Below are 19,998 nucleotides of genomic sequence, written 5' to 3'. Positions count from 1 at the left end.
TAGATTTTTTTGTCTTGGGGCAGAAAACTCCCTTACCCCCAGTAACAGTAGAGATAATAGAATCCAATTGTGAACCAAAAAGATCTTTACCTTGAAAAGAGAGAGATAATAATCTAGTTTTATACACCATGTCAGTATTCCAAGATTTATGCCATAAAGCTCTTCTAATTAGAATGGCTAAAGACATGGATTTGACATTGATCTTCCTAACATCAAATATAGCATCACAAATAAAATGATTTGCATGTTGAAGTAAAACAATAATGTTAGATAATTCAGAATCTGAAGACAACTGCTGTGCTAAACTGTCCAACCAAAAAGTAGAAACAGCAGCAACATCAGCCATAAATATAACAAGTCTAAAAATATAGCCAGAATGTAAATATGCCCTTCTTGGATAAGATTTAAGCTTCCTATCTAAAGGATCCTTTGCTACAGGTAAAGGATACAATTTCATAAAATTAGAAGAAGGGTTAAAAGAGTTACCAGACTTAGACCATTCTTTATCAATCACATAAGAGATAGCGTCAGTAATAGGAAATACAGAATTTAGACAATTACTAGCTTTATCATCAGGAGATTTAGACACCTCAATACCCAAAGTAAATAAAACTTCACTTTAAGAGAGAGAACGAATATATTATAACTTAAATAATTTTTTTTTGTCTATATCAGTCTCTGACGTGGCATCCTCTGAATCAGAGGAGACCCCATCAGTAGAGGATACGTCACTATGCTGAAGGTCAGAACTTAATTCACTAAGTTTAGGAAAATATTGCAAAAAACTTATACATTTATTTGAAGGCAAAAACATAAATTATGCTTACCTGATAATTTCATTTCCATCTGTAGGAGGAGAGTCCACGGCTTCATTCATTAATTGTGGGAATACAGAACCTGGCCAACCAGAAGCAGGCAAAGACACCCCCGGACAAAGGTTTAAATACCTCCCCCTCATCCCCCAGGGAACAAGAACAGTAGGACAAATATCAGGGTATAAATGGTGCAGAAGAAAAACCAAAATAAATTTAGGTCGGCCCAACGGAGAAATGGGTGGGGGCCGTGGACGCTCCTTGTACAGATGGAAATTAAATTATCAGGTAAGCATAATGTATGTTTTCCATCTTAATATGAGGAGAGTCTATGGCTTCATTCATTATTTGTGGGAAACAAATACCCAAGCTCTAGAGGACATTGAAGGAAAAAAACGGGAGCCTGAGGGCACCAACAGCCTGCAAAACCTTTCTCCCAAAAGCCGCATCAGCCGAAGCACAAAACATCAAATTTGTAAAACTTTGTAAAAGTATGTAAGGAGGACCAGGTAGCCCACCTTACAAATCTGCTCCATAGAGGGCCTCATTCTTGAAGGCCCAAGAAGAAGCCACAGCTCTAGTTGAGTGAGCTGTAATCCTCTAAAGAGGCTTTATGTACCGCTGTCTCATAAGCCAAGCGATCATGCTCCTCAGACAAAAAGATAAGGAAGTGGGAGAAACCTTCTGTCCTTTGCGCTTCCACATCCAAGTTAAGAAGTAACCGTTCCTTTTGAAGAAGGGTTAGGACACAAGGAAGGAACTACAATCTCCTGATTAATGTTGCGATCAGACACAACCTTAGGGAGAAAACCCAACCCAGTGCAAAAGGACAGCCTTATCGGCATGAAAAGACCAGGTAAGGAGGCTCACATTGCAAGACCGCCAACTCAGAGACTCTGCGTGCCAAAGCAATAGCCAGTAGACAAAGAACCTTACAAGACAGTATCTTTATGTCAAGAGAATGCATAGGCTCAAACGGAGATTTTCTGCAAAACCCTAAGAATTCAAACTCCAAGGGCGGAGCAGAATGTCTAAATACAAGCCTGATCCTGGATAGAGCCTGAACAAAAGACTGTATATCAGGAAGTTTAGCGAGCTTCTCGTGTAACAACCCAGCTAAAAATCTGTCCCTTTAGCGAACTGGCGGGCAAGTGTCTTCTCCAAACGGTCCTGGAGGAAGGAAAGAATCCTGGATACTCTGACCTTATGCCAGGGAATATCCATGAGTCTCAAACCAGAGAAAGTAGGTCCTCCACATCTTATGATAGATTGCATCAGGTGACCGGCTTCCTGGACTGAATGAGAGTATCAATCACACTCTCAGAAAACCCTCTCCTGGCTAAGACTAAGCGTTCAAATGTCTGCACAGTCCAGCCTCAGAGAATATAGAATTTGATGTACAAAGGGGCCCTGTGCCAGCAGATACCTGCGACAGGGCAACCTCCATGAGGAGACAATGACATCCCCACCAGATCTGCAAACCACATCCTCTGCGGCCACGACGGAGGAATCTGAATAGTTGATGCTATGCTCCTGCTTGATCCGGGCCACATACTCGAGGTAGAAGTGGTAACGGTGGAAATATGTAGACTAGGTTGAATCCCCAAGGCACTGCTAAGGCATCTATCAGTTCTACCTGGGGATCCCTGGACCGCGACCCCGTACCTGGGTAGCTTGAAGTTGAGGTCTGAACGCCATGAGATCTATCTCCATCTGTTGCAAATCTCTGCAAACACTTTGGGGTGAAGAGACCATTCCCCCGGATGAAACAATTGTCTGCTGAGAAAATCCGCCTCCCAGTTGTCCCCCCTGATGGTTGATGTAAGCCACTGAGGTATGTTGTCCGACTGGAATCTGATGAACTGGGACAACCCCAGAAGGGGCCATAGCCCTCAGAGTGTTGAAGATCGCTCGAAGTTCCAGAATGTTGATATGGAAGAAGCGATTCCTCCTGATTCTACCTGCCCTGTGCCTTCCTGGCACCCCCAAAAAGGCTCCACATCCTGAGGGGCTCACGTCCGTAGTCACAATCACCCAGGATGGTCCTCAGTAAGGATGTACTCCTGGGACAGCTGATCTGGATAGGAGCCACCAAGAGAGGGATTCCCTCGTCCGTGTTGTCCAGAGAGATCTGTTGGGATAGATCCGAGTGATCACCGTTCCATTACCTCAGCATGCACAACTAAAGAGGAGGTAGATGGAGCCTGGCGAATAGAATGACATCTATACTGGATACCATGAGCCCAATACCTCCACAGATGGCCTTGAGGAGGACTGAATGGCAAGCAGCTTGAGGCAATTTTGGCAACGTCTCTGTCTGTCAGGAATATTTTCATGGATATGGAGTCTATTATCGTTCCAAGGAACTCCACTCTGGTACTGGGAACCAGAGAACTTTTTTCCTGAGTTTATCTTCCATCCATGAGATTCGAAGTAGAAGAGCTCTTGAATGGGCCGGCAGGACTGAGCCTGGATCAGGATGACGTCCAGATAAGGAGCTACTGCCAATACCTCTGGATTTCGCCACCCGCGAGCAGAGCTCCCAGAATTTTCGTAAAGACTCTTGGAGCAGTAGCCAGACCGAAGGGGAGAGCTACAAACTGGTGCTGGTCCTGAAAAGCGAATCTTAGAAACTTGAAGTGATCCTTGTGTACTGGTACATGAAGGTAAGTGTAACCCTCTTAAACTAAGGGCAGAATAGACATTTTCATCTCCATCTTGAACGATGAGACAGACAAAATTTCGTTAAACACTTAAGGTCTAGAATTAGGCAAAAACTGCCCTCCTTCATTGGGATCACGAAAAGGTTTGAATAGTACCCCAGACCTCTTTTTGCTAGAAGTACCGGTACAAATACCCCTAGAGAGGAAAGATCCCTCACGCACTCTAGAAAGGCATCTTATTTCTCTGTCTTGACGATAGATTTGACAAGAGGAATCTGCCCCTGGGAGGGTGAGTTTTGAAACTCATCCTGTAACCCTGGGCAATTTCTCCAGAACCCAAGGATCCTGCTGGTCTCTCATCCAAGCCTCCGTGAAAAGAGGGTAGTCTGAACCCTTCGAGATCCAGAGACGGATCGGGGGCCGACCCTTCATTGCCGATTTCGTCTCGGCGGGCTTTTTGCTCTGCTTGGTTTTATTCCAAGACTGAGATGGTTTCCAAGTTCGCTTGGGACTGCCTCGGGCTTCGCGGCAGGCTGCTCTTGTTAGGACTTGTCCAAACGAAAGGGACGAAAATTAGGACCCTTAGGTTTATTCTTTTTATCCAGCGGTAGAAAGGCACCCTTGCCCCCCGTGGACCGTGAATATGATAGATACCAGACCTGGACCGAAAACACCCTTTCATTTAAATGGAAGGGGAAAGCAATCTAGATTTGGACGTTATGTCAGCAGACCATGAATTCAACCACAGGGCCCTCTGGGCCAGAACAGAAAAGCCTTATGTCTTGGCATTCAAGCAAATAATCTGCATATTTGCATTACAGATAAATGAATTAGACTACCCTCAGGGCTTTAATTCTTTCCTGTATCTAATCGAGGGGAATCTCCACCTCAATCATCTCTGACAGAGAGTCACACCAATAGGTAGCGGCTCCCACCATCGCAGCAACCGCCGATGCAGGTTGAAAATACGAACCCCGTGTGCTGAAACATCTTTCTTAACCTGGTCTTTTTCTTATCCATGGGTTTCCTTTAACAACTAAATATCCTTAAGCGGGGATAGTGGTGTGGCTTAGCAAGCGTGGAGATAGCATCCATCACTTTAGGGACAGATCCCCACAATTCTAGCTGAGAATCAGGAACCGGGAACAATTTCTTAAACAAAGAAGAAGGGGAGAAAGATGAACCAAGTCTCTCCCATTCATTCTTTATAATATTCACCATCTTACGGAACCAGGGATGTCTGGGGCACCACCCTGTCCTCATAAACTTTATCAAGCTTAGGAATAGAAGGTTCCTCTGGTAACTTTGGTTCCGGAACCTCTAGAGTAGCCAACACCTCTTAATAAAAAGGTGTAAGTGCTCCATCCTAAACCTAAAGTCTGGTTCCTCTGCAGCCGGAGGTTTAGGGGCCACAGATTCCGACCCAGAGAAAGATTCCTCCGAAGTATCGGAGTCCTCTGCATCAGCGGATAATCTAGTTTCAGAGACATCCAACGGAGTAGATGACCCCTGGGAAAGATAGCAATGTTTGACCTTTCGCTTGCGCTTAGCAGGGCGAGGTAAAGCACTGAAGGCCGCAGACACCACCATTTGCAACTGATCAGCAAAATCTGGCGGCCACAGGGCCCCTCCCACAGGAGGATTAGTAGTGCACTGGGGAGCTGCATGTGTAATTTGAGATGATTGTAGGGAACGCACCTCGCGGGAAGGAGAGCCCTCAGAGGTGGACGGCTCAGTGGTACTAAACAACTTGTTCTTTTTAGATATCACTATTTTATCAAGGCATGTGGAACGTAATTGAGCAGGCGGATATACCGAAGCCTCCTCACAATAAACACTGGCATTAGATTTAGGTAAAGAGGGAGTACTCTCTAACGCATCAGAGTCCTCCATAGCTTGCGCCTTTAATTGGACTATAGAAAACGTAAATGGCACCTTTATACCCCAATGGCCGGGACACTTACCACCTCCTATGACCCAGACCCACAGAGAAATTGTTTTCGTCTCCTGCAACCGACTGTCAGGAAAAGGAAGAGAATGAGGCCACACCCGGTCACATGGAGTGCCATGCAGGACCGCCCCTGCAGCCGAGAAAAAGCATGCCAAACTAAAACAGGCTGCGCAGTAATCAAAAAGAAAGAAAAAACCTGACTGTTCACACATTGCCAGAGTCACATCTCACACATGTCGCAGCAAAAAACATAAATTATGCTTACCTGATAACTTCCTTTTCTTCCGACGGAAAAAGTCCACAGCTGTATTTATTACTTTTGGGAAATTCAGAACCTGGCCACCAGGAGGAGGCAAAGAAAGCCCAGCCAAAGGCTTAAATACCTCTCCCACTTCCCCCAGTCATTCGGGTGGGGAGTCATTCCCACCTCTCCCACTTCCCCCAGTCATTCGAGTGGGGAGCTGTGGACTCTTTCCGTCTGAAGAAGAGGAAATTATCAGGTAAGCATAATTTATGTTTCTCTTCATAAACGGAAAGAGTCCACAGCTGCATTCATTACTTTTGGGAAAACAATACCCAAGCTATAGAGGACACTGAATGCCAAAAAGGGAGGGTACAAAAGGTGGCCCATTCTTAGGGCACCAGGCCGAAGCCAAGAAATTTTTTGAAAAAGGACAAAGCCCAAGGACACAGATCCACAGATAGACCATAAGCCTTGCTAGAGACCGCAGGAACTAGACTCGACTGAGCCAACAGCCTCCAAGAGACACCCATTTACCGGGCCGACCGTCTCCCAACAACAAACCCCCTTACTAAAGAAAGGGATCAAACAGCCGTATTCACCGACAAGGAGAAAAGACCCGGAGGAAAACGTCCTTGAAGGATTATAGATAACCCTAAACAGCCCACAAAGAATGCTCAGCTAAAAGAAACCCCAAGGGCCAAGCCAACCGAGACCCAACTGGTTTCGTAGAACAAGGGAGATAACGCCCAAGCCTAGTTTGCTAAACAATCCACCGGGATCAAGAACCAGAGATTGAAAGGAGAAGAGAATTTTCCCCCAAAAAAGTGCATCCCCACCACCCAAAAGGAAACTGAAGACGCGACCCCAGAAACTGTTAAAGACAGCTCATAATATTCAAATATTAAAAAAACCATAAACCTTGTGCTATATCTGTTGCAAACTATCCCGATCCCCCCATCCACCCCCATACATCCAGCATATACAACAAGCCATTGAAAAATACACATGGCAGGATATTAAAACCAAGGATCAATAGGAACACAATTTACAAGTCGAGATCAATGGGAGGGGTGAGCTTACCTAACCTATACCTCTATAGACAGGCTATCACCCTACAACGAGCTGCCGAATGGTGCCAGAACCTGGCACACAAGGCTTGGATAAAACTGGACCTCTGACATAACATGGGGTCCTTGCTATGGCTTCCACATAGACTCCGCTCACCCCAAATTTTGCGATACCCACTACTGAAAGATACACTTGCCACATGGGATGGTATTGCTGCTACGCAGAGTTCTATCACATCTCCTACCTCACCCTTGGTCTCGGTTCATAACAACCCCTCCATAGGCTTTCAAGTCGCAGCAAGGAATATGGGCGGCAACCCCCCTCTCAGCAGACTAGCAATATCCAACGCCTTGAACCAATCCAACCTCAAAACCCAAAAGGAGCTTGCGGAGTGGATCCCTGACACCTTTTCATCCTGGTTTCATTGCGCCCAACTGCATCATTACATCACTACACACAGACATAGACCTTCACTCCTCCGACCACTTACCCTGTTTGAAACCCTTTGTACGCAAAGTGGTCTACCAAAACACCTTATCTCAATACTCTATAAACATGCTGCAAAAAGTGACACTAGAAACCTCCCTTCATACTGTGGGAGCTGGCACAGTGAACTCGGGTTCGAACTAGATCGGAAGACTGGGCCAAAATATTTGAAAGCCACCAAAGGTGCTCGGCTTTCTGCCAGATCCCAGGAAACACAATACAAATTCTTAAGTAGATGGTACCCTAACCCCCCAAAGAATCAAAAGAATATACCCCAACTCCACTGACAGGTGCTGGAGGGGCTGTGGCTAAATAGGCTCGATGTTACACATTTGGTGGGACTGCCCCAAGCTAGGAGATTTCTGGAAAGAGATCTTTGACGAGATCAGCCATAAATTAGACACAACAATTCACCTAACACCCACGACGCTCTCTTTACCATGACTTACCAAAACTCACTACCGTACATGACAAAGCTCTCCTCACGATCATGCTGATCGGAGTCAAAGTGGAGATCAATTGTCTCAACTCATCTTCGACTGGAAAGGTTCCATTACCTTAAAGCGGGCCAGCCTGACGTACACGAATTTAATGCTGATGACATGGGAAGGAAATCCAGTCGGATGATTGGATCTGGCGTACGCTGGAAAATTAGACCTGGATTGCCCACCAGAACCTTCCTCCTCCCTCTCTGATTAACACATACCAACATCTTTGACCTTACCCCCCCTTCCCCCCCCTCCCCCTCCGCTAACCCTCCCCTCCTCCATCCCTCAATCCCTAACTTCTATTATATCAGTGTTAAAACTACTATTATTATTGTTTATTTTGTCTATTTTTTTGAGTAAGATAGTATATTACTAGATTGTTCAACAGTTATTGCTCAGGTTCAAACAAAAAAAAAAAAAAAAAAAAAAAGAAAGGAAAAGTTGGGCTAAGCTCACACACAGCACCGGCAATGGCAATGGTCGACCATTAGGGACAAGTCACCAACCTACTCTGAGAGACTTTGGGACTGAGAGCTAACCACAAAGTATTTACGATCTTACCTAAGCCTGATCGGCCAAACCCCTATAGTACACATTTCTTACTGCTGATTGTGTTCTTTGTATGCTTATTTGATTTTAAATAAAGATTTGCCTTAAAAAAAACTCCAAAAAACAAACAAACCCATAAACCATGTGTAGCAACACAGATAGGGAAAGCCCTGATGGCACACTTGAAGAGTCAGAAGAACACTGCACGCTGCTGTCATCCGAAGATTAATCTAGAAAATTTGAATATATGCAGGCAAGTGGAGGCAGATGAGTTTAGGTTCAAATCCTAACCTACAGCTTGTTAGGCATCCAGCTAACCAGCGGACAGCCCAGCAGTCCTCCCAAGGATGGCTCCTCCAACCTCGATGATCCGAGGACGAAATTGTCAGAGCAACAGATCTCAGATTCTGTGCCAAACAACGGACCAGCCCAAGCGACAAGCATGTCTGACAGACAGGGGAAACAAAAACAACCCCACCCCCAAGCCCCCAGGGAATGGAAGAATGGGCGAAAATAATCCACCCCCACAGAGCTCGGGTGCCAAACCCATTCACTCCCTACAAAGAAAAAGGCACTTCCAAAAGAACTTCCTAGGACTTGGTATAGAGAAATGCAAAAGAGATCCCAAGAAGATCTAGCACAACTCTCCTTGACAGTCGCGACACCGAGAGTCTACTCTCCAACAGTAGGTCGAACAAGCAGCAGACGGCTGCCTCTTCTAAATAAAAGTACTTTCTCTGAGAACAAATGCTTTAACAAGAGCTTTGAGCGAGGCCTGAACACACGACCTTCAGAGCATGAAAACTGTTATGCTAACTCGAACGTTAACGGGGATGAGGCAGGAATGAACCCTAGTCTTTCAAATCCCAGGCAGAAGGAATATCCACTATGCCACCGGCCCCCACTCTCCTGCACACAAGGCAGGACCACTATCCTCCAAAGAGAGGAAACCTCCTGCTGAAGGAGACAATCTATCCCCCCCAAAGGGGAGGACACAGATAAGAGACGGCACCCATGCCCACAAGGACAATCAGCCCCCATAGAAAACTGGGTCGTCCTGAACAGTTCACAGGATCATAAGTCCATAAGAATCCAATATAAGAACCCAAGAACTGGGACCCAGAGCCATCTTAAAATGAATGACACCTCCAGGGAGCACAAGATACCCCAGATTCAGACTCACAGGGGATAATATCCAGGATAGCCCGGAGAGAATGGGCACAGGACTCACTCATAAATTCCCAGCCCAAAGGGAAGAGAACGCCCCTAACATGAGACCAACTCCCCCCCAACAAGGTCCTAGGCCATAGTCATGCAAACTACTATAGAGCCCAAAGGCATCAAGGACCACACTACGCGCAGTCCAAGACTAAGGGAAATAATTACAGGACCCAGAGATCACCTGAAGAAAGAGTAGAAAAAGATTACCCTTACGGAGGACTACCCCAAGGAAAAAGAATGCTGAGGAAACCCGAATCCTGGTGGAACATCCCCTAAGAGAAAGCTAGGAAAGGAGGAAGACAACAGTCTACTGTCATTAATATGGAACGACAAACTCTTTAGAAAGCTGCCACAGCAAGATTTCAAAATCCAAGCCTTCAGCTTGCTAGGCAGAGGGTAGTTATCCCTTAGGCCACTTGGTCCAATCCAGAAGCAGTAAAGAGCCGCACGACCCTCAACTTCTGCCCAAGAAAAAAAACTAACAAAGTCCAAACAGCTCTCGACTCTAAGGAAAAGACCTCAAGATGGAATAAGTCCTAAAAGGACAATCCCAAGAACCTTGAAAGACAAGACTGCCAGGGAAACTGGCAGCACGAAGGACTAAATTCTTCACCTCTAACCCACAATGGAAGGAAACACTCTAGATCCCCGAGTCGGAACCAACAGAGTATGTCGTAGTGGATCTCAAAGGAGTCCGGCCAACTACATTGAAAGGCTAATGAGGGACCGAACACAATCCTCCATGCCCCTAAACAAACCACAGATCATCAAATCCTCTTGGAATGCTGGCTGAAGTTTTGTAAAAAAAACAAATAATATTGGGAACCACTCGGCCGTCCCAACCAGACCAGCCAGACATATCAGGCACCACGTGTCTGAAATAGGCCTTAAGAACAGAAAGATTTGTACCTAGTGAGACCAAGGGCCCCAATACTGACAAGGCCACACAAAGTCACCCCCAAAGAGGGAGAAATAAATAACAGACAAAACAGAGGACTAAAACCCAACCTCCTGAACAAACTTTTATAGAAGTTAAACAGTGCGATCACAAAAATCGCAAGTATCGATTCCAGAGAAGAAAATTCCTAAAGGAAAAATATGTAACAAACATGCGCTTTAAACCAAATAAAATCCATCCTAACGGATAAAAATAAAATATAAGGCACCCCGTAGGTTATACCCCCAGGAAGGAAACGGACCTCTCCCGCAGGACCAAACCAACAGGAATCTGAGTCTTCCAAGCTCAGAACTGGAAAGATACTAAAAAAAAACAAGACAATAAGAAGATTACTTCATCCCCTTATGTCTAATCAAGCATGCCATTCGCATCAGAAGACTGAGGATTCACCACCCCCATTAAGAGTGGGATCCTCCAACAACGTCAAAACGTGCCTCAGTCGAACACAAAGGCGCCAGTCGATAACGAAAGGCAAAACCTTACCTCCGCCGGGGCAAACGAAGACCCTGGCCCCGAAGATTGACCCCCTGAAGCCTCAGGGTTAATCACTCCCACCCCAGAGGGCTGAACTGGGCCAGGCGATCCCACGCCTGACGAGCCTGGTTAATGGAACACGGGACAATATCTTAAACACACTCCTGGGAGATGTAAATGCGCCAGCGCCCAAAGATATGGCCATGAGGAACAGTGTCATAACCTCCGGAATGAAACAAGCCACCCTCCAGAGAAGGATAAGCCGCATTTGGGTTACCTGCATGTGTAGTAAGAGTTGGTTGTAGGGAACGCGCCTCACAGGGAAGTAGAATCCCCGGAGGCGGATGGCTCAGCGGGCCCCCTTTTTCCCCAATCCCGAGGAACAGAGCAATCTAAAACGGATTCGGAACATAACTGCATGGACATGTATCACCCGGGCCAATTTGTATTTCTTCGCAAAATAGTAGAATCAGAATCAGAGGCATCCGTCTCCAAAAAAATCAGAATCCTCTCCATAACTGGGATATTGATAAAAAATGGACCAATAAGAAAATTGTAAAACAGCACCTTACACCCCCCCAATGGCTGGGGCACTCACCACCTCCTATGAAACCAGACAACCAGCGAAACAGAATTTCTTTGTCGCCACATGGTCAGGAATGCGGAAATGGAGAGCTAAAACGTGACCACAGCCCTGTCAAAAGGTGTACCGTGCAGTTCATGAAAAAGCACGCCTGACCTTAAAGGCCCGCATCACTTGCAATAGGCCGTTATGTTCCGAAAAAAAACATGAGCCTAAATATCACTACACAGCAGACAGAATCATATAACAAACATGATTAAAAAAAAACCCTGTTCAATAACCCCCCTCAGTGTTATGCTCGTGGGATACTCCTCTATCAGACCGAACTCGGCCAGTAGTTTAGTTATCCCGGCGTCAAGCTGAAAAGAAAGGAAATATTCCAGAGCAGAGAAAGTTAGCAGATGAGGAAAGCAACACTCACCACAGGCAGGGTAGTCATCAGCTGCAATGGTAGAGCAGTCCAAGGTAAACCACTAGAATGGTCAGGGCAGGCAGGGTTTGGCAATGGTAAAGCAGTCCAAGGGCAAACCACTAGAATGGTCAGGGCAGGCAGCATTTGGCAATAGAGAGGCAATCCAGAATAATAGGGGTTAATAGGCAGTATAGTCAGGCAAGCAGAGTTCAGCAGCAGAGTATCAGACCAGCAATTTAGGGGTTAAACAGGTAGAGTAGTCAGACAAGCAGAGTTCCGCAGCAGTATATCAATCCAGCAATTTCAGGAGTATAACAGGCAGGCAGAGTAGTCAGACAGACAGGGTTCAAACACAATAAGGAAATAAGCAATAAAGATCTATCACATCCAGGAGCACACAACGTAACACCTATACTTGGGCAGTGATAGATCGTTTTGATTAGGCTTACATAGGGCCAGGATTTGCGCCACAGACATCCGGAGCGGGCATCAGTGAAGAGGAGCGGGGAGCTTTGTTGGCAGCACAAGTTGTGCAGGCTTTCACATAATCCTGAGCATCAGACTTCATAGTAGGCCACCATACGTGTTGGGAAAGACGCTTAAAAGTTCTTGTTAAGCCAGGATGTTCCTGAGAGTTTACTATCATGAGCCCAGGAGAGGAGTGCATAGATTCAGAGGTACAAAAAGGATATCGGAAGGCATGGGAGCTTCAGGAGGTTATAAAACTGTTAAAATCTAAACTTTGAAATATATAGCTAAACCTGAATCTTTTATATGCAGGATTGTTGCTCTTTTATATGTGAACCCAGAAACCACTTTTTAGATATACTGGGCAAAATAGTATGAGCAGTTATTAGCAGTGCAGAAAACAATCTGCTGAGTAATAGGATTTAAAAGTTAATAAACCCTTGCTGCATCAGGGTAGCTGTGTAGATACAAATGAAATTAAATATCTATGAGAGAGGAAGGGCAGTTCATATGTATCAATTAATAAATTAAAGTAAAATTCAATCCAGAAGTACGAGCATGAATTGTTTCCTAATAGTTTGGCAACAATGTGAGATGTACAATAATTTGTTAACAAAAACAGCTTTGAATTAGAGTGCTTTAAACAGGAATCTGCAGCTTACACAAAATAAGTACCAAAGATCAGCGTGGAGGAAAGTTCCAGGTCACATATATAAGGCAAGACTGAATGTATAACTTATTTACAGAGTACTTTAATCCAGACGATATGATGCAAAGGTGAAATTACTTTCCTTCATGCTGTGGAAGTACACTGATTTGGTTCTGTGCAGAGAGAGAGGAGTTGAGAGGCGGAGCCAGCTTCCGGTCTGTGTTTAGTGAGTCTGTAGATTAGCTGCAGGTATCAAGAGATAGGAAACAGAGATTCTGTGTAAAACTCAGCCAGAATTAGGAAGAGGTAAAACACCATCAACTATAGGCTCAAAAGAGAGCTGCTGGAACAACCAAAGGAATTTACAAGTGTCTGGAAACAATTGGCACAGCAAGGAAAAAAAGCTTCAGCACAGATCATCTGAGAAAAGTTAATCAATTATCAGGCAACAATCCTTGTTGAAAGTGAACTTAAATAGGCACAGGAAGTAGATAGGAGGGGATATGCCTTAAAGGTATATCACGGACTGGGCACGTTGCAGTCTTTGAAGAATGGTGGTATTCAGATGAGCTACCCCATGCAGGAGGGAGGTATGATGAGTGAGGGAACTGACGGGAAAGGGCGTCCGCCTTCTTGGTCCCAGGAAGATAAGAAACCACAAAGTTAAAACGTGAAAAGAACCAAGGCCACCTGGCCTGTCGAGGATTGAGTCAATGAGCAGCTTCTAGGTAAGTCAGATTCTTGTGGTCAGTGAGAATCTGATTGGGATTGGCGGTGCCCCTCTAACCAATGACGCCATTCAGTCAAGCCATTTTAATGGCTAGAAGTTCACGATTACCCACATCACAATTCCTCTCTGCAGGAGTAAAGCGTTTAGAGAAAAAGGCATACAGGGTGTGACTTGGAAGTCAAAGGATCCTTTTAGGGTTAGAACTTCTCCAGCCCCTATCTCGGAGGGCATCAACCAATAAAGTGAACTGTAGGTCAGGATCAGGATGGCAGAGCACAGGAGCAGAACAGAAAGCATTTTTCAGACAAGAGAAAGCATTCATGGCTTCAGGAGGCCAATGTTTACAGTCTTTGTTCTGTTTTGTCAATTCAGTTAGAGGAGCAACTGTTTGAGAAAAGTTCTTTATAAACTTGCGGTAATAATTGGAGAACCCCCAAGAACCTCTGTAATTCCTTTAATGAAGTAGGTTGAGGCCATTCTAGAACTGTGGTGAGTTTATCAGGATCCATGGCAAAACCTTCTTCAAGATGACATAACCAAGGAATTGGATCTGAACTTGATCCAAACTCACTTTTTCTAGAATGGCTACCAAAGAATTGTCTCTGAGACCGTTGAAGTACCTGTCTCACGTGTGTATGATGCTCCTCCAAAGAGGGAAGAGAAAACAAGGATGTTCATCCAGATAGATGATGACAGTGCAGTTGAGGTGGTCACGGAAGACATCGTTGACAAATGACTGGAAGACTGCAGGGGCGTTACACAGCCCCAAAGGGCATTACAAGGTAATTTGTAATGCCCAGATCTTGTGTTGAAGGCAGTCTTCCATTCGTGGCCTGGAATGATACGAATCAGATTGTATGCCCCACGTAAGTCCAGCTTGGTGAAGAAGCGAGCATCCTGGAGCGAGTCATATAGTTCGGTGATCCATGGAATGAAAGAGCGATTCTTGATAGTTATGTTGTTCAAGGCCCTATAGTCGATGCAGGGTCTGAGCCCACCATCCTTCTTACTGACGAAAAAGAAGCCTGCCCCAGCAGGAGAGGAGGAAGGGCAAATGAAACTTTTAGCTAGGTTCTCTTGGATGTACTCCTCCATAGATTTGGTTTCAGCTTTGGAGAGTGGATAAGTCCTTCCTTTAGGAAGTGGGGCCCCGGAAAGAGGTCGATCTTGCAGTCATGACGGTGGGGGGTGGCAGCACGTCGGCTGCTTTTTTCTCAAACAACATCAGCGAAGTCCACATAAACTGAGGGAAGGTTTGGAGGAGTCTGTATACTGGCTATGGGGATGCGGAGCAGAGGAGTGACTTTAGCAAGACAGGAGTGGAAACAGGAGGTACGGTACCCCAGGAGGCCAGTTGTCCTTCAGCCCAGTCGAACTGTCGATTGTGTATCCGAAGCCAAGGAAGACTAGGGATGACAGGTTGTGCTGGGGAATGAATGACCTCGAACTGTAGCTGTTCGGTATGAAGGACTCCCACAGTCAGGGTCAGGGGTTCTGACTCAAAATGGATCAAGCCTGAACCAAGGGGGTGCCATCCATAGTAGTTATTTTGAGATAATGTATTTTCTGCAGAAGAGGCAAGCCAGCTTAAATCAAAAAGCGGTGATCCAGAAAGTTTCCAGCTGCCCCTGAATCAATGAAGGCTTGAGTGTAGACTGTATTCTGAAGGAAGATAAGGGTTACAGGTACCAGAATCCGAGTGGAATGAGGGGATTTAGTAGTGATCATGCTTAGAGGTACCCCAGTGGTATCCTCTAAGCATTGGCTTTTCCTGGACGAATGTCACAGTCTTTTAGTTGGTGGGAGTTTGAACCACAACAAAAGCGTAGTCTCAATCTTCTTCTTCTCTGTCTTTCAGACTCTGAGGGTTTGAAAGAGGAAAATCCATGGGTTCCTCTACTGGGGTGGCTGGAGAAGTTGAAGGGGTAGAGGATAATGCCGAAACCGGACGAATAGGAGGACGTGAGGGGAGGACCCTCGTAGTTCTGTCTCAGCTTGTCTCTCCTGGAAGCGAGAGTCCAGACTGATACAAAGCATTATAAAGACATCCAAATAAGAAGGAACATCAAGATAAGTGAGTTCATCTTTGATTGCGTTCATGCAGACCCCCTCCTAAAGGCCGCCTTGAGAGCACTGCTATCCCAAGTGGTTTCAAGTGCCAAGGTGCGAGACTCAATAGCAAATTGTGACACAGTTCTATTGCCCTGGCAGAGGTCCAGGAGAGAAAATTCTGCAGCCAGAGGTATGTCTAGAAGTCCCAAACACAAAAGATAATGCAGCAATGAAATCATCAGCATCATGCAGGAGTGGAGCGTTCTGTTCCAAAGGGGGAGAGACCCAGGCTAGGGCCTTGTCCTTCAGTAAGGAAATGATAAAGTTGAGACTGAAAGGTGTGAGGATCATTGCGGAAGTGCAGCCTGCATTGGTTATGAAAACCCCTGAAATCAGTAGTACCTTCATATTTGTCAGGCAATGGTATCCGGGGTATACTCCCAGAAGCAGAGGAAGAATCCGCAGTACTAGGAGTAGAGACTGGCGGTACAACAACAGGAGCAGTATTCCTCGTAACTAGTAAGGAGAGTTGAGCGGTAATAGCCTCTAGCTTGGAATCCATATTCTGCAACTGTGTGGTATGGGTTCCAAACATCTGTCCCTGAGATAAACTGCTCGTGCCACCCTCATCTGGCTCCATGGCACAAGTATAATGTTATGCTCGTGGGATACTCCTCTATCAGACCGCACTCGGCCAGTAGTCTTGTTATCTCGGTGTCGAGCCGGAAAGATAGGGAATATCCCAGAGCAGAGAAAGTAGGGCGGACCAACTCCTCCCTTATTAGAAGACGGGCAAGGAAGGACCACCCCTGACCAATAAGGAAGAACCAATTACCTTCTAAGGGAAGGTTCCCGAACCAACAGCAAGGCCTCCCACCCTAACCGCTAGATTTAGAGTTCTACGGCCAAAGGGGTGCGTTAGCTACGCGTGCTTTTTTCTCCCCGCACCTTTTAAATACCGCTGGTATTTAGAGTTCTCTGAAGGGCTGTGTTCGGCTCCAAAAAGGGAGCGTATAGCATATTTACCGCCACTGCAACTCTCAATACCAGCGGTGCTTACGGACGCGGCCAGCTTCAAAAACTGTGCTCGTGCACGATTCCCCCATAGGAAACAATGGGGCCGTTTGAGCTGAAAAAAACCCTGCAAAAAAAGCAGCGTTCAGCTCCTAACGCAGCCCCATTGTTTCCTATGGGGAAAACACTTCCTAAGTCTGCACCTAACACCCTAACATGTACCCCGAGTCTAAAACACCCCTAACCTTACACTTATTAACCCTTAATCTGCCGCCCCGCTATAGCTGACCCCTGCATATTATTATTAACCCCTAATCTGCCGCCCCCCGCTATCGCTGACCCCTGCATATTATTGTTAACCCCTAATCTGCCGCTCCGTACACCGCCGCAACCTACATTATCCCTATGTACCCCTAATCTGCTGCCCCTAACACCGCCGACCCCTATATTATATTTATTAACCCCTAATCTGCCGCCCCCAACGTCGCCGCTACCTACCTACAATTATTAACCCCTAATCTGCCGACCGGACCTCGCCGCTACTATAATAAATTTATTAACCCCTAATCCGCCTCACTAACCCTATAATAAATAGTATTAACCCCTAATCTGCCCTCCCTAACATCACCGACACCTAACTTCAAGTATTAACCCCTAATCTGCCGACCGGACCCTCACCGCTACTCTAATAAATTTATTAACCCCTAAAGCTAAGTCTAACCCTAACACCCCCCTAAGTTAAATATAATTTAAATCTAACGAAATAAATTAACTCTTATTAAATAAATTAATCCTATTTAAAGCTAAATACTTACCTGTAAAATAAACCCTAATATAGCTACAATATAAATAATAATTATATTGTAGCTATTTTAGGATTTATATTTATTTTACAGGCAACTTTGTATTTATTTTAACCAGGTACAATAGCTATTAAATAGTTAATAAACTATTTAATAGCTACCTAGTTAAATTAATTACAAAATTACCTGTAAAATAAATCCTAACCTAAGTTACAATTTAAACCTAACACTACACTATCAATAAATTAATTAAATAAAATACCTACAATTATCTACAATTAAACCTAACACTACACTATCAATAAATAAATTAAATACAAATAAATACACTAACTAAAGTACAAAAAATAAAAAAAGAACTAAGTTACAAAAAATAAAAAAATATTTACAAACATTATAAAAATATTACAACAATTTTAAGCTAATTACACCTACTCTAAGCCCCCTAATAAAATAAAGCCCCCCAAAATAAAAAAAATGCCCTACCCTATTCTAAAATAAAAATAGAAAAGCTCTTTTACCTTACCAGCCCTTAAAAGGGCCTTTTGCGGGGCATGCCCCAAAGAATTCTGCTCTTTTGCCTGAAAAAAAAACATACAATACCCCCCCCAACATTACAACCCACCACCCACATACCCCTAATCTAACCCAAACCCCCCTTAAATAAACCTAACACTAAGCCCCTGAAGATCTTCCTACCTTGTCTTCACCACGCCGGGTATCCGTCCAGAGGAGGCTCCGAAGTCTTCATCCAAGCCCAAGCGGGGGCTGAAGAGATCCATCGTCGGGCTGAAGAGGTCCATCATCGGGCTGAAGTCTTGATCCAAGCGGCGGCTGAAGAGGTCCATCATCGGGCTGAAGTCTTGATCCAGGCGGCGGCTGAAGAGGTCCATCATCGGGCTGAAGTCTTGATCCAAGCGGCGAATCAAGAGGTCCATCATCGGGCTGAAGTCTTCTATCAAGCGGCATCTTCAATCTTCTTTCTTCCGGATCCATCTTCATCCCACTGACGCGGAACATCCATCCTGGCTGATGACTTCTCGACGAATGACGGTTCCTTTAAATGACGTCATCCAAGATGGCGTCCCTCGAATTCCGATTGGCTGATAGGATTGTATCAACCAATCGGAATTAAGGTAGGAAAATTCTGATTGGCTGATGGAATCAGCCAATCAGATTCAAGTTCAATCTGATTGGCTGATCCAATCAGCCAATCAGATTGAGCTCGCATTCTATTGGCTGATCGGAACAGTCAATAGAATGCGAGCTCAATCTGATTGGCTGATTCCTTCAGCCAATCAGGATTTTCCTACCTTAATTCCGATTGGCTGATAGAATCCTATCAGCCAATTGGAATTCGAGGGACGCCATCTTGGATGACATCATTTAAAGGAACCGTCATTCGTCGGGAAGTCGTCGGCCAGGAAGAATGTTCCGCGTCGGCGGGATGAAGATGGATCCGGAAGAAAGAAGATTGAAGATGCCGCTTGATAGAAGACTTCAGCCCGATGATGGACCTCTTCAGTCGCTGCTTGGATCAAGACTTCAGCCCGATGATGGACCTCTTCAGCCCGATGATGGATCTCTTCAGCCCCCGATGATGGACCTCTTCAGTCGCTGCTTGGATAAAGACTTCAGCCCGATGATGGACCTCTTCAGCCCGATGATGGATCTCTTCAGCCCCCTTGGGCTTGGATGAAGACTTTGGAGCCTCCTCTGGACGGATACCCGGCGTGGTGAAGACAAGGTAGGAAGATCTTCAGGGCCTTAGTGTTAGGTTTATTTAAGGGGGGTTTGGGTTAGATTAGGGGTATGTGGGTGGTTGGTTTGTAATGTTGGGGGGGGTATTGTATGTTTTTTTTTTCAGGCAAAAGAGCAGAATTCTTTGGGGCATGCCCCGCAAAAGGCCCTTTTAAGGGCTGGTAAGGTAAAAGAGCTTTTCTATTTTTATTTTAGAATAGGGTAGGGCATTTTTTTATTTTGGGGGGCTTTGTTATTTTATTAGGGGGCTTAGAGTAGGTGTAATTAGCTTAAAATTGTTGTAATATTTTTATAATGTTTGTAAATATTTTTTTATTTTTTGTAACTTAGTTCATTTTTTATTTTTTGCAACTTAGATCTTTTTTATTTTTTGTACTTTAGTTAGTGTATTTATTTGTATTTAATTTATTTATTGATAGTGTAGTGTTAGGTTTAATTGTAGATAATTGTAGGTATTTTATTTAATTAATTTATTGATAGTGTAGTGTTAGGTTTAATTGTAACTTAGGTTAGGATTTATTTTACAGGTAATTTTGTAATTATTTTAACTAGGTAGCTATTAAATAGTTATTAACTATTTAATAGCTATTGTACCTGGTTAAAATAAATACA

At 44.8% G+C, this 19,998-nt stretch overlaps 1 protein-coding gene across 1 annotated transcript in view; it reads right to left on the bottom strand.

The window, feature by feature from the left end:
* Positions 1 to 19,998, bottom strand: part of LOC128658036 (gastrula zinc finger protein XlCGF17.1-like) — a 119,904-nt gene that overhangs the window by 90,483 nt on the left and 9,423 nt on the right. The window lies entirely within an intron of this gene.

The sequence above is a fragment of the Bombina bombina genome, chromosome 4 (assembly GCF_027579735.1).
Source record: "Bombina bombina isolate aBomBom1 chromosome 4, aBomBom1.pri, whole genome shotgun sequence".
Lineage (NCBI taxonomy): Eukaryota > Metazoa > Chordata > Amphibia > Anura > Bombinatoridae > Bombina > Bombina bombina.
Note: the sequence above shows the minus strand (reverse complement) of the source record. Positions and strands in the feature narration are given on the sequence as shown.